Genomic DNA, 13,655 nt, shown 5'->3' with positions numbered 1-13,655 from the left:
TCTCTGGCCGCCGTTATGACGAGCCCTGGTCGTGCCTTGAAAAAGAGGAAAACATTTGTTGTTCCTACTCTAAGTGCCTTCGAGGCAGTACAAGCTGCTCATGCTTTCCCAATAGGTATGTACTAACCGACTTGGCATGCTGATGTAGGTTGAAAACTTCATGTTGCTAAATCGCGTCGTTTGATTGTGCAGGTACCTCTGTAGGAGTACAACCTGGGGTTGTTGCATCAACTCCTGTGTCAACTGCGGCGTTGTCGGTGCCTGGTTCCGTGTAACACCCCAAATTTTTATAAAAGATTATTTGAATGTTTAAATGTTTTAAATGATTAGTTCGTTATAAATGAATAATGAAAGTTTAAAAGTTAGAAAAAAAAGTACAAGAATGATAACTTAAACAACCTTGAGGGGTTAAACTTGTAATTATGTTACTAACTTATTAAAAAAAATAAAAACCCAGTATAGTGGGTGTGTGTGGGTCGCGACCAAGAACCAGGGGAGAAAGGAAAACCCCTTTTCCTTCATAAAATTTCAAGAATTCAGGGAATTAAGGTGCTATTGATCCAGAAAATCGAATGCATGAAGTAAATTCCTTGCTAATCTAAGTGTACTGAAGACAAGGTAAGTTGAATTTTGTGATTTGATGCATATTCATGAAACTAGGGTTTTAATCAACTCGTGAAATTGAAGAAATCGAATTGATGTATGTATTAGAACCATCATTAGAAGATGTTTTATGCTTAATTTCGTTTGTATTGAAGGTTTCAAGTAAAACCCACTTAATCTAGTAGTTTGGTGATCTTGTAGTTCCATAGATTGAATATTGTAATGATGAATGTATGAGTACTAGTAAAATTGATGAACTCCTAGGGTTTTACTATGAATGAATTATGTGATTTTGATTGATAAAAGTTATGAAGACTACTAGAGAAGTTATGCATAAAACATTTGTACTTAGTGCTAAGGTTGTTATATGCACACCAAGTGTTCGATTAAATGCTTGAATGGTTAATTTTATAAATTTTGAATGAATTAGGAAGTCTTGTGTTGTATGTGGAAATTATGGAATTGATCTTTTGTAAAAAGTGTTATGGAATGCAAACTATATGTGAATGCAATAGTTATGTAAGTGAATGGCATAGTTTAAATGAGAGTGGATTATGTATAGGATTGAAGTTAAAAAGGTAAAAGTTGTATGCGAGAAACTATTTCATTATGAACTTGCTAGTTGATGTGTTATGTTCGGTAGTAATAAAGTATGATGATACATATCCCTTATATGCGTTAATAAGCTAACGAAAGTCAAATATTGCATGATTTGAAAGCCGAATGAACGAATGTTTGTAAGCTAACCGTGTTACAATTATGATGACATGTATGGATAGGAGTCATGTCAATAGAGGCACAAATATGGAAGCGCTACGGGTCGAAGGTAAACACGGAAGCTATGTGTAAATTCGGACGCACGAGGTAAGTAAACTCCCCGACTCCTTCCTTAGTAGTAAAAGAGGTTATTTGTATGATAAATGTTAGCAATTATGCAAGATGCTTTATTGACATTGGTAACAAGTAAGGAGCACTAAGGAAGTGATTTCTGAATCACCTCCTACACCATTTTAGGAAGGCTATATGCGAGTCACTTAAGTATGGTAATCTAAGTTTATCTAGGATTCGGTTATTGGAGGTGATGGTGTTCGCTAAGAAGACCGAACGGGTTAAAATAAGAGTATATTAGTGTAGTTTTTATGCAAATTGAGCTGCCAAAATAGTGCAGAATTTTCATGTTAATTGTTGTTAAGATAGTGCAGTTTTTATGCATTTTTGAGCTGCCAAAATAGTGCAGAATTTTGATGTTAATTGTTGTTAAAATAGTGCAGTTTTTATGCGTTTTGAGCTGCCAAAATAGTGCAGAATTGTGCTGTTTATTGTTGTTAAAATAGTGCAGTTTTTATGCGTTTTGAGCTGCCAAAATAGTGCAGAATTGTGCTGTTTATTGTTGTTAAAATAGTGCAGTTTTTATGCGTTTTGAGCTGCCAAAATAGTGCAGAATTGTGCTGTTTATTGTTGTTAAAATAGTGCAGTTTTTATGCATTTTGAGCTGCCAAAATAGTGCAGAATTGTGCTGTTTATTGTTGTTAAAATAGTGCAGTTTTTATGCATTTTGAGATGTCAAACTAGTGCAGAATTGTGCTGTGTATTGCTATTAAAATAGTGCAGTTTTTATGCATATCGAGCTGTTAAAATAGTGTAGAATTGTGCAGTTTATAATGTATGTACGTGGTCTATTTGTATGGAAGCTTGTAATCAGCATACCTTAGTAAACCTTGGGATGATTTAAGTGATTTATAAGGGTTGTACGTTTGTACGTGGGTACGTAATCACGTGTGGAAGTTCATGTCTATGAATACACGTGTGTTTGTGCCTGCGTCTGAATTAGGATTCATTGCTTATGAGCGAACGGAACTTGGGTATGTGTTCGTACAACTTAAATAAGTGGAAGCGTTAAGTTACTAAACCGTTGTCTTGAGTATGAAATGTGATTGCAGGTACTCTATTAATGTCTTTACCAAGGTTAAGGAATTGAAGTGCACGAATGTACATGGAAAGCATATTCGTAAGGATCAGTATGGGAAGAAGGAACGTGGACGGGTTATTGATCATGTGTGTTTAGTTTAGGAATGATGTCATTAAATCTAACCGATGCACATGTATGTGGTGAATGCAGGTTGCTTGGATTTAGCATCATTACGAAGGATGGAAAGATTGAAGATCGAGTCAAGAGCAAAGGATTGTACGAGAAGGATCGGTCACATAGTTTGTTAAATGTAGGTCCGAAGTATTAATATAATGGAACATGGTAAATCCTTTTTAATGAGTGTATGACATTTGGTATTCGAAGTTTCCTGTAAGTACTATGTCTATTAAAGAACGAAATTTTGGGTTCATATTTTCCGCTGTGTTGTATTTTTAAGTTATTACAAGTTAGTCTTACAGGGAATTGTTCATAATACGAACGGGTCATGCCCGATTTTTGTTAAATTATAGCATGATAATATTACGTTCGGATTAGGAATTTTGGTCGTTACATTCCGGTATTGGCGTATCCACGGAGCCCAAAACCCAGGCTTCTGCTACTGCTGCTATTAGCTGTGCCATGCCGCTTCCCACTCCTACCTTATCTGTAGCTGTGACCGTCGACCCTATTGCTACACCACAGACATGCGGCGTTGGTACATCCTTGTTCGACTCGCCCATAAGTATTTTTTCTGTTGCTGAGAAAGAAGTTACCGCCGTGTCCGTGGCACAGGAGGTGACTAGCCTTGGTGGTGCTGCTGCTAGTGAAGCTGGGGGGTCAAGCAGCGGCATCGCTGATGACGGTGTCCGTCTGATTGATGACCCATTCTTACCGACCATTCGATGGGATCCCAATGCTCAAGACAAACGCTATCAGCCACAATGGAAAATCGCTGAATCTTCAAGGCTGATTTTCCCCCCTGTGATTCAACACTGGGTTGAGCGGGCGTATCCCCCGGCCGAGGCGGCGTACGTAGAGGGGTTGAACAATGAAGATCTGATGAATTCCTCGATATCTGATTCTATGAGCCTACCACGAAGGCTGACGGAAATTCGTCGTAGATGGATGCATGATAACACCCAACTCCACCAAGCGCGGGCTACTATTCAAGAGTTGACGGATGATAAACATCGCTTGGAGAGTCAACTTCAAACCGCTGGGTTGAAGGAAGCGAGGTTTCTGTCAGAGAAAAACAAGGCTGAGGAGGATTTGAAAAGGGTTACTGCCCATCTTGCTGAGGAAAGGATAATGTGGGCCCGCGATGTGGCGGAAAAAGACCGAGTTCTGGCTCAAGCCAAGAACATACAGGAAGAGTTGGAGCGCAAGGCCATAGCGGAGGCCCAAAAGGTGAGACTTGAATTATCGACACCATTGGAAAAGTTCCGTGTTGACACTGATTTTGTGTCTCGGGTTCAGGAACGATACCAAGGCCTGACAGCCGAAGTAGAAGCTTCCCATACCAAAGTCCGGCTACTTCAGGCGGAGCTAGAAGAGCGAGAGGGAAAGGTTAAGGAGCTCCAGGACCATTGTGATTTTCTTGTCACCCAGAATAACAAGCTTGCTACATCGTCCGCTTCCCAGCTGAAGGAGGTTGAAAATGCGTTGGCACAATCTAACGCCGAGGTGGATGATTTGACTAGCCAGTTGGCGGCTGTTCGCGGCGACAGGAACTGGTTGATAACCAATGGGCTGATGGGGGCGTTTGAGTATTTACGCGAGTCGCCCCTCTTTACCAATCTGATTGATCGTCTATCCGCTGCTGCTTATCAATCCGGGCATCATGATGGTGTGTATAAAGGCTATATGGAGTGCCACCAGTTAGACAAGATACCTCCAGACTTTCATGCTGTTGAAAGCAAACTCCAAAGTGACATGTCGAATGCCCTTGAAGCGGCATACACCGAGCCACTGCCCTGTTATGGCGATTTGACGGACAAGGTGAATGAAGATGATATAGAGTCGCTGCGTTTGATGCTGGACCCCGCGGAGGAATCTGAAGAAGAATGATAGATTTGTTTTGTTTCGCTTGTTATGTACTCTTGTGGCTTTGCTAATGACACTATTTGACTTGGGTTTGGTGCCCATGTCTGTTTTGATTTGACAGCCATTTTAATGCTAATGTCATGATTTCTGACACCGCCGTATTTTGAAAATATGGCTCTGTGACGTGTAATGATTATTTTCTATTAATGCTTCTAACGTCACCACTGTCAAGTCTTTTTAACCTCTCTATAAAATTGCCTTCCTATTCCTTATTTGGTAGTTGGACAAGATGGAGAGAAAACGGTATAGGCAAAGGCTTTCTGAAATCTTCCGAGTGTTGGATGCTACCGATGGCTTACTCCAGTTGCAGCATCTGGTGACAAGGTCGATGCTCCGAGGAAGAAGGCCACTTCCTAATGCTGCTCCGGCCCGGGCAAACCGGTCGTGCCAAAGTGTTGTCGTCGAGGACCCCCAGCCGATGGATCCTGGAATGCCATCCGTGTCAGCTGACGTCCTGACAGATCTTATCCCCGTGGATCATGACCGGCGATATCGTTTTACGTACCAATGTCGCTCCAGTGGTTTTCCCAAGCAGCGACAGATGGACGGTTCAGAAATGGTGGCTCCGATGGTGGATGGTGAATCATCTGGCAACCTGACTGTTGATCCAGCTACTATTGTTGATGGTGTTGTGGTGCTGCATACCCCTGCAGTGGTGATGGCACCCAACTTCCATCAGTAGATGTTTTTGAACATGTTCTGCTTTTTTGGTTCCCATGTGTTGGCTTTTAACGACAGGGACAAGTACTTGGTTTGTTTAAGATAGGTTACGTGTATGTAAAAAATGCCTATCTATTTTGTGGCGGTTTGTGTATCTATTACCAAGATACCCGCCGTAAGCGATGTATGTTCTAACCCTATGACTTGTGTAATTGAAAATATTTCGTGTTTAAGGGTGTTGTTTGTAGTTTTACCGTTGTATGCACTCATTGTGCGATGGTATCTTATGATAAAAGTAAATGTCTTTTATTGAACTAATGTAAAACGAAAAGACACCACTGCGGGTGAGTTACAATTGTAAAATGAGAAAAATAGTTAACTCTTGCTGTTAGGAGCAAGGTCTTACAAGTAACATTTCCTTAACTGAGCGATGTTCCAACTGCGTGGTACTGGTGTGCCATCTAGTCGAGATAGGCGATAGGCCCCTTTGCCCAGATCTTCTTGGATGACATAAGGGCCTTCCCAGTTTGGGCCCAGCTTGCCTGAGGTTCCATCCTACTCGCTTCATTGTCACGCATGACGTAATCTCCTGTTTTGAAATTCTGTTTGGCCACTCGCTTGTTATAATATCTTTCCAATGCCTTCTTGTATTTTTCTTCGCTGATGGCGGCTGCCTCGCGCCTTTCCTCCAGTAAGTCCAGGCCTTCCCTTAGAGATCTATCATTGTCATCGCCTGTGTTGAGGCGGCGTAGTGACGGTAATCCCGCTTCAGCGGGTATCATTGCTTCCGCTCCATAGGTTAGGCTAAAAGGGTTTCATTGTTGCTGGTTTTGGGCATTGTTCTGTGTGCCCAGAGGACATTTGGCAACTCTTCCACCCAGGAGCTTCCCTCGTGGCCTAATCGTTTTTTGATGCCATCCAGCAAACTTCTGTTTGTCCTCTCTACCTGACCATTTCCTTGGGGGTGTGCTACTGACGTGAAGATTTGTTGGATGTGTAGATGAGTGCACCATTCTTGGAAAATTCTGTCTGTAAACTGTGTTCCGTTATCGCTTACCAGGTACAGTGGTAATCCAAACCGGCATACTATGTGTTCCCAGAGGAATGTTTTGGCATTGTCCGCCGTTATTTTGGCTAAAGGCTTAGCTTCCACCCACTTGGTGAAGTAATCAACCGCCACGATTAGGTACTTTAGCTTTCCGGGGGCCGGCGGGAAGGGTCCCACGATATCAACGGCCCATTTCTAGAAAGGCCATGCTGCTGTTACCGGTACTAGGCTGTTCTTGGGCCTTATTTTTTGAGGAGCGAATTTCTGGCAGCTGCGGCATTTCCGAAGTTCTGTTACAGCGTCTTCATGCATCCCAGACCAATAATATCCCGCGCTATGGATTTTGGCTACCACCGCCCGGGGTCCAGCGTGTATGCCGCATAGACCCGCATGGATTTCGCTGATGAGATACTTTGCCTCCGTTGGGGAGACACATCGCAGCAGTGGGCCCAGGTAAGACTTTCTGTATAAGACACCATTATTGATCTCATATTGCAGCGCTTTCGTTTGTATCTTCTGTGCTTCGCCCTTGGCGGGAGGTAGCTCCCCCGTTTCCAGGAAACGTAGAACCGGAGTGTACCAGCAAGGATCTTCCGCTGTAACGGCGGAAACATTCCGCGGTTCGATTGACGGTGTCTGCAGCATTTCGACTTTGACTTCCTTTTCCATACCTGAGGTGGCGAGTTTGCTGAGAGCATCTGCTATCTGATTCTTGCCTCTATGCACGTGATTGAGCGTGACGTTGTCAAGAGAATCCATGAGTTCCTTTGTTTTCGCCAAGTATTTTGCCATTGATTCATCTTTGGCTTCGTACGTTTCGTTTACCTGATTGTTGACCAGCAGCGAATCAACATACGCGTCTACCCTTGCCGCCCCCATAGATTTCGCCATTCTCAGACCTGCTAGTAGTGCCTCATACTCCGCTTCGTTGTTAGAACATTCGAAATCGAAGCGTAAGGCGTACATCAGCCTGATCTCATCTGGGCTTATCAGCATTAAGCCGGCTCCAGATCCCTTTCCATTAGATGACCCATCGGTGTATAGTTTCCAGGTTTGTCGGGCAGTGTTGGATTCCGGGATGTCCTGGACGACTGGGTCCACGATAGCTTCTCCTTCAGGTATTTCGGCTAGAAAATCAGCAATTACTTGCCCCTTAACTGCTGTTTGTTTCTGATATTCGATGTCCAAAGCGCCAAGTTCAATTGCCCACTTGGCCAGTCTGCCAGAAATCTCCGGCTTGTGCAGGACTTGTTGCAGTGGGTAATTGGTTAGGACCTGCACGCGGTGCGCCTGAAAATATCTTCTCAGTCGCCGCGTGGCGTGTACCAATGCTAAGACCAGCTTTTCTAGCGTGGGATACCGCGTTTCGGGCCCCGCTAATTCCCGGCTTATGTAATATATCGGTGTTTGCCTTCCATCTCATTCAACCATGAGCACAGCGCTTACCACGGTATGAGCTGCCGCTAAATACATCTTTAATACTTCATTAGGCCTTGGTGCTGTCAGCATGGGTAATCCTTAAAGCGTTTCATGTCTTGCAAAGCTTGTTCCGCTTCGTTGGTCCATTTGAAGTTTTTCTTGTTGAGACAATCTTTTAACGTTTTTATGAAAGGTAGGGATTTCTCGGCGTGTCTTGCCAAGAACCTGTTGATTGCCACTAACCGCCCATTCAGGGCTTGAGCTTCCTTCAATGTTCGTGGGGAAGGCATCCGCGTTATGGCGGCCACCTTTTCTGGGTTGGCTTTGAAGCCATCTCGGGTGACTACTACCCCCAGGAACTTCCCTTCTTCCACCCCGAAAGAGCATTTCTTTGGGTTTAATTTAATGTTATACTCTCTAAGCCGCTGAAAAGTTTCTTCGATGTCTGCTAACATTTGCTTTTCTTCCCTGCTTTTGATTACAAGGTCATCGACATAGACCTCCAAATTTCGTCCGATTTGTGTCTCGAACACCTTGTCCATGAGTCTCTGATAGGTAGCTCCGGCGTTCCGTAGACCAAAAGGCATTTTTGTGTAACAAAAAATGCCCACATCGGTGTGAAACGCTGTTTTTTCTTCATCTTCTTTGGACATCTTGATCTGGTGGTACCCTTTGTACGCGTCCAAGAAACATTTGAATCGGTAGGGTACCAAGGAATCGACCTTTAAATCAATCTCGGGCAGCGGGTATGCGTCTTTGGGGCACGCCTTATTTAGATCTTTGAAATCAATGCACATTCGCCATGTGCCATCTGGCTTTTTTACCATAACCGGGTTGGATACCCATGTATGGTATTGCGTTTCCCTGAGGATTCCAGCTTCCACTAATTTTCGTACTTCTTTGACAACTGCTGCCCGTCGGTCCGGGGCCATGCTACGTTTACCCTGTGCGACCGGCTTAATGCCTGGGAGCGTTGCAAGTTTGTGTTCTGCTTTATCACGGGGGACTCCTGTCATGTTAGAATGCTCAAAAGCGAAGATGTCAACATTTCTTTTTAACAGTTGCTTCAGGTCGTTTCTAACTTCTGGAGACAAAGTGTCCCCATTGTGACCATCTGGTCCGGGTGGCGTGTGCTTAGTACCCATCTTTCTGGGCCCGTGGCTCCGGTGGGCCCTTGGCGGCATCTTTTGGTACTCAGTACTTCTCCAATCTTGTCACGAAACACAGTAGCAATACCTTGCGGTGTAGGAAACTTCATGAATCCTCTTGCCGTGGAGACTATGGCATCCAATTTTCCCAGGGTGAATCTTCTGATTATCACGTTGTGGTATGACTCAGCGCGGACCACAAGGAAGGTCAGGAGTATGGTTCTTTTTTTAGGTGACTGCCCAAAAGTTACCGGGAAAGTGATCTGACCGATAGGGTCGACCTTTTCCCCTGTGAACCCTTTGATGGGGGCGTGTACTGATTCAAGCAACTTTCTATCTTCTGGTTGCATTCTGTTGAAGCAATGCTCATAGATAATGTCTTCCGAGCTCCCGGTGTCGACCAGGATTCGCCTCATGCGGTAGTCTCCTACTGCCGCGGATATGATCAGGGCATCTGTAGTAAGGTGCAAGTCCTCCATACGAGGTTCTATGGTCATTGTTGCCAACATCCAGGGTTCGAGCGTGGAGAAACTCCGTTTTGCCCCCTTCCCATATCCGCGTGCACCATGTTCAATTCACGCGGCCTCTTGCCTGCCGCCTTGTCACTTTCTTCCTTGACGACAGGTGGGCCTTGCTTGATATCTCTTACTAGGTGTGCCAATTTGCCCGCCTTTACAAAATATTCGATCTGTTTCTTAAGCTGAAAACAATCGTTGGTGTCATGCCCGCTCCCTTTGTGGTACTCACAGTACTTACTCGTATCTTTGTTAGGGTTATCTTTCAGTGGTTTTGGTGGGTTAAACCTGAGGTTTTCTGAGGCTAAAATTTCAGCCGGTGTCTTGCTTAAGTTGGGGTATTCGGATCGAGGTTTCGACGGCTCATTCCTTGAATAGGAGTTTCGGTGTCTATCGTACCGCGCGTCTTTGTCGTTTCTCTGGTATCGGTCTCCCCTACTTTTGCCTTTAGATCCCCGGTGATCCTTTTCCTCCTGGTTCTTTAGGGCTTCTTTTTTCCTATTGGCTGCATGGCTAGCTGCCACTGCCTTTTCTTGTATGACGTATACTTTGGCTATTCAAAGTATTTCATCGATTGTTGGGGTACACCATCCCTTCCATGTAGCGTTCTCAGTAACTCGTCATCATTGACCCCCTGAAGGAAAGCTCCACATGCCAGATCATTTGTCACGCCCGGGATCGCCAGGCTTTCTTTGTTAAACCTGATGATAAAGTTTTCTACCGTCTCATTATCTCGCCGACGGATGTGGAGGAGCTCGTTTCTATCTTTCGTGTGTCGGCGCTGCTGGCTAAACTGTAAGATAAATTTCGATTCTAAATCTTCAAAGCTGTCTATTTCACCTGTAGGCAGGGTATCCCACCAAACTCGGGCCGCGCCCACTAGCGTTTGTACGAACATTTTGCACCATAAGGGCATGGACCAACAGGCTACTTCGCCGGCGCTCTTGAATAAGTTGAGATGATCATCCGGGTCGGTGAGGCCATCATACTTGCCAACCGTTTGGGGCATCTTGGGTTTTTCCTTGATAGGAGCCTCGGCGATTCTTCGAGTGAATTTAGACCGGAACGTCACGTCTATCGGCTTGTACGGTCTGGTAAGTTCGTCTTCTTCCACATTTATAGGCTGTGCTGGTGGGGCGTCCATACCCAGGGCAGTTCCCACTATAGGGTTGGAATTTCCTATTGGAGACATCCGAGGCCTGACCGTGTTTCCCCTGTCGTACACAGGCTCAGCCGTAGGCGGAGTCTGGGTGTAAACCGGTTGTGGCGTTAGGACACTCCACCAAGGCGGCATGTAAGCCGCGTACGGCGATTGAGTGCTACCTTGCGTCGTTCCCTGGAGCGGATACGCCGAACCCCCGTACGAGGGTAAATATCCGTAAGGGGGTGCATAACAATACCCAGGGAAGTATATTTGGTTTCCTGGTGTGACGGGGGCGTTCATAATTCCTGCCGGCATGACGACCGGCTGATGAGGCGGCGTCGATAATGCCGCCGTAAGCGCCGCTGAGTATAGCGGTGGCATCGAGTTGGAAGTCAGAGGTTGATAGTATTGAGGCATGCTAGTTTGTGGTGTGATGGTGCTGGGGCTTGCCGATGTGATAACAGGGACGGAGGAGAGGCGTGAGGCCTGTGCATTAGTAGTTGTCGCTGGGGTGAACATATTACCGTTAGTTCCCCCTAACTCCCTTGATTGCAGTTGTGAGGGCATGTAAAGAAACGGACTTGTCACCACAGTCTGGGAAGAGACGGTGGTGATGTTGTCAAAACCTGGCGGTGGTCCTTCTGCCTCGAACTCTGGGTCCAGCGACCTTGTAACGGCTGGGGAGGACTGTGTGGTGGCAGCGAGGCTCGTCCCCAACGTCAGGCTATTGTTTGTCATCGTTTGATCTGCTACGTTCTGATCACTTGCCATGAGGTTCTGTCACTGAATAGGTCCCACGGATGGCGCCAATGAAGAAACACTGACCTATGCGGTGATTATGGGTTAGGACTTCGATGATTAGTGACCCGAACGCTTGGCTGCAAAACAGAAGCACCGTTAGGACTCGTTACAGGAATGAGGTTATTCCTGTAACCACCCTCCGGCGTGAGAATAAGTCTCCGTTTGTGGGAGTAAAAGGAAATTGAGAAGAGAAAGTTATATGAGAGCAAGATGAAGATACCTTATACGTTTACCTTTATTTATAGTTTTTCCATTAGGGTTTCCTCTAACCTAGGATATATTCCGATAAGTTAGGGATTTACATGATATTCCCGAAAAGTTGGAGATTTGGTTGTGTAACTTCCATGCGGATATGGAAAGTTCTAGAATAATCATTTATATTTATATTAAAATAATAGGTTGTAACCGGGTCGAGTTGACCGATGCGGGTCATACCTCGTCAGAGACATTGTCAGCCTTTGACTGACATAGAAGTTTGAACCCACCTCAATACGCATCGTATAGGCTTATACGATGCGTATTGAGGGTGTCAATTTAATCCACACGATGTGCCAATAATACGACCCTTTAATATCAATAGTTGAATTAGTTGAAGAAAAAAAATCTAAGATATTATAGTTATTAAATAAAAGTCAAAAAAATTACTTAAAATATTGGTATTCTATCTTTCCACACAATCTGATAGGTAATGTTAAGTAAACAAGTGTTGTATAATTGTATCCATAGATGTCATAATCCATATATCCAAATAATGACACATATGGATACATATTAAAGGTGATTATCAACATTGTCCTTTTTTTAATTTCTTTGAAATAGGTGATTATCAACATTGTCCTTTTTTTAATTTCTTTGAAATATATCAAGCTCAATTATTTGTATTATAATTGGTGCTATAATGGTTCAAACGTAAGTAATTATCAGCTTTGAGCAATTCAGAAAATACCAGTGAGGCTAGTGACGGATATGGATCGTTTTGTAGGTGGCACAATACGGGCCAACTAAAGATCACATAAAAGGTAAAAAAAGGAGATCATATAATATCATAGTTTATCAAATCTTTAAATATATGTCCTACTTTCGGTGTGCATATATAATCAGCATTTGTCTCAATTGTTAAATGTTATGTACCTTATGTCCAAGGCTTGATACAAAACTACTATGGAGCCGGAGGTTTCACCGGAAGCAACCTCTTTATTCCTACGGGTAGAGGTAAGGGTGTCTATATGTTACCCTCCTCAGACTCTACCTTAGCTTTCCCATTGGTGGGATTTACTGAGTATGATGATGATTATTATTATTAAATCTTTAAATATAATATAAAAAACAGGAGACCATATTATAGCATGTTTAATAAATATATAAATATAATATAAAAATACATCAATTACAATCATCATTTAGGTGTTTTTATCTATTGGAAACGCTTGATTACATCTGCAACATTAAGATTGAGAAGTTCATCTAATTATACCGCACAAATTACGCAAGCAATCAAGAATTATCATCAACATGGTTGAGCAAACTTGCCTTTTCTTTTTAAGAAATTATTAAGAGTTCCTAAATGAAAAACAAATATATGTTAACATATACAAACAAAACAATCACAACACTACACACTTAAACAAAACAAATAACCCTATGCCTTTATATAAGTATCAAACTATAAGAGGGTAAAAAATAAACACCTTGTTTAAGGTTTTGTGAAAACACCAAATTAGGTTCATCAATTTCGATCGTCGAATTAGGTTCTTGCCTACGAAATGATAAATTAGTCAATCACAAATTAAAAACCTTAGAAAACAAAGGGGCATCGCAAATATGAAAACATAGGGTCAAAACTCAAGGGATGAGCGCAAACCTTGGTTCAGTTCCGCAACTTCGAGTATCAAAAGGTATTGAACAAGGGCAATCGCAAGTATCGAACAGGGGCGGAGGTAGTGTACAAGTAGGGGTAGCACGGGCTACCCCTCAACTTCATCTCCGTAGTGTAAAAATACCCCTCAACTCCGTCTATGTAGTGTAATTTTTTTTTCCGGTTTTATACAAAGATACCCCTAATCCAAAATGAAAAAGTTGGGATACTCCTAAATTTTTGGGCTAGATCTATCACTGATCGAACTAAGCTTCTTTCTCAGTTTCGCCGGTCGCCAATGCTTCTGGCCTTCCACGTTTTTTTTTTTTCTTTTTCTTATCACGTTTTTTTTTGGGGGGGAAACTTGGGGCCATTCAAGTGAAAACTGGTTGGGCACTTGGGCCTTTTGAGTTTTGAAAACAAATAACTTGGGCCTTGGGTTGGGCACTT

General features: G+C 43.4%; 1 long non-coding RNA gene across 3 annotated transcripts; it reads left to right on the top strand.

Moving 5' to 3' along the window:
- Positions 1-311: 311 nt before the first annotated feature.
- On the top strand, positions 312-2,944 carry LOC110911213. 3 transcript variants are annotated; one of them, XR_004872859.1, is made up of 3 exons: positions 312-618; positions 1,383-2,465; positions 2,544-2,944. It is a non-coding gene; the product is annotated as an uncharacterized LOC110911213 (long non-coding RNA). The 3 variants fall into 3 exon arrangements; XR_002576898.2 differs by having other exon boundaries at positions 1,383-2,646; positions 2,723-2,944; XR_002576897.2 differs by having other exon boundaries at positions 1,383-2,944.
- Positions 2,945-13,655: the final 10,711 nt, after the last annotated feature.

This window comes from Helianthus annuus, chromosome 11, assembly GCF_002127325.2.
Source record: "Helianthus annuus cultivar XRQ/B chromosome 11, HanXRQr2.0-SUNRISE, whole genome shotgun sequence".
In the NCBI taxonomy this organism is placed as follows: Eukaryota; Viridiplantae; Streptophyta; class Magnoliopsida; order Asterales; family Asteraceae; genus Helianthus; species Helianthus annuus.
Note: the sequence above shows the minus strand (reverse complement) of the source record. Positions and strands in the feature narration are given on the sequence as shown.